The sequence below is a fragment of the Rhyacophila brunnea genome, unplaced genomic scaffold (genome assembly GCF_057557595.1).
Source record: "Rhyacophila brunnea isolate RB1 unplaced genomic scaffold, BYU_Rbru_1.0 scaffold_69, whole genome shotgun sequence".
In the NCBI taxonomy this organism is placed as follows: domain Eukaryota; kingdom Metazoa; phylum Arthropoda; class Insecta; order Trichoptera; family Rhyacophilidae; genus Rhyacophila; species Rhyacophila brunnea.
This window is the reverse complement of record NW_028233338.1, coordinates 1,520,988-1,522,788: the sequence shown is the minus strand read 5'-3', so window position 1 is coordinate 1,522,788 and position 1,801 is coordinate 1,520,988.

Sequence of the window (1,801 nt, the reverse complement as noted above, 5' to 3'; positions counted from 1 at the left end):
TATTTTTATTAAAAATTTGCTTGCATGTGAATGCACATTTGAAGGCTGTATTCTTATGCGGCATTTTACGATTGATTAAAACTATTTTTTTTAATACTATAATACATAGATAGGTGCAATTATATACTTTAAATATAGTCTACCACGGATATTATGAATTTCGGAAACGATTGAAAGGAATTTAGTATATTATTCATGTATATGCATAGATAAAAAGTAAATCAGTTGTGAAAAAATCGCTGTATTATATTTTTAAAGTAACATAATTTTTTATTATTTAAAATTTTATGCAGATATATTTTTGTTACCTTTAAAAATATAAAGAATATATTAGCTATAGTTAAAAAAAATTAATATTGAGAAATTTATATCATTTAAATGCAAATTCATATGATTTACACAACATTCCGATAAAAAAATATTATATTATAGAATAATAGCAGAATTTTACAATTATCACATATAGCCTTTTTGTAGTAGAACTATGCTCAGTATGTAAGTCATGCCGGAAGTAATGAAATAAGTCTGAAACAGAGTTCCACAAAAAAATGTCTAAATTTTCGTGAGATATCATAATTTTTTATGCCAACATAATAGGTATTGGAGCTTTTCTTTGATAAACATTTGAGTTTAATGGCCAAAGATGGTTTTTTTACGGTATATCAAGTGAAATAATATTAAAAATTTAGGTTTCAAATAAAAAATAGACCTGTGTCATTTGTATGCAATATAACTTTTTATGCTATAAAATACTCGAAACAGAACGTTTTTAAATCAATTCATATATTTATAGAAATATTGAGGTATTTGAAAAGTGATCCCAAAATAATATTCAAAAAAAAATACGTAGGTATGTATTTTTCCATAAAAAAGTTCTTATTACAAAAAAATGCTTTTTATTATATAATTTCAATCGAAACATCCAGAATATTAAGGTAAATTATATAAATCTATTAAAATACGAATTTCATGCTTTTGTGACAAATTGAAAATATACATAAAACTACAGTTGTGCTAAAATATATTCTTTAGAAAATTATTTTAAGATCAAAATAATAATTTTTTATGCACGAATAAAGTTAAAAATTACATAAAAAAATTCTGCTTGTAAATTTTATGATCTGTATGTTTAGATGATTTTTTTTTGTGGTATTTTGAGATTTATTATTGAAAAATTAAATGTAAAAGAAATTCATTGATTTAAATGTTTAATTTGTTTTATGTAATCTTTGACTTCTCTTCATATTATATTTGATACATTAAAAACCTTAGCTTTCCCTGGCATGATTTAATCGACGATTACTAATTTTCAAATATCTGCGATTTTACACAATAATTCCTTTTTCAGTAAAGTATTTGATCATATTAAAAAAATAATAAATTTCACATGTAAAATTACAATTAAAAATAAATCTGAAAATGCATACGTGTTTTTATAAGTAATACATGCAAATTTATATATATATTTCTACAAGCAATTTAGTATCTAAAATTTTTTAAATGAAACATAGGATAACATATTGATCTAAATTTATAATGCTATATCACGCTATAAAAATTAAAAATCAAATACCATAGATAAAAAGTTGGAATAACAATATTTAGCATAAAAAAATCATGTATATGTTCGCCTCTATTTATAAGGACATTGCTGGCAATAAAATTATATTATGTATGATGATTTTTCAAGAATACATTTACAACCATGATTACCTCGTTTCATGTCGGAAACAGTTTTTCAACCTTATTTATAAACGAAATATATTTAAAAAAGGTTTTTATAAGTTTCTTATTTTAAAGA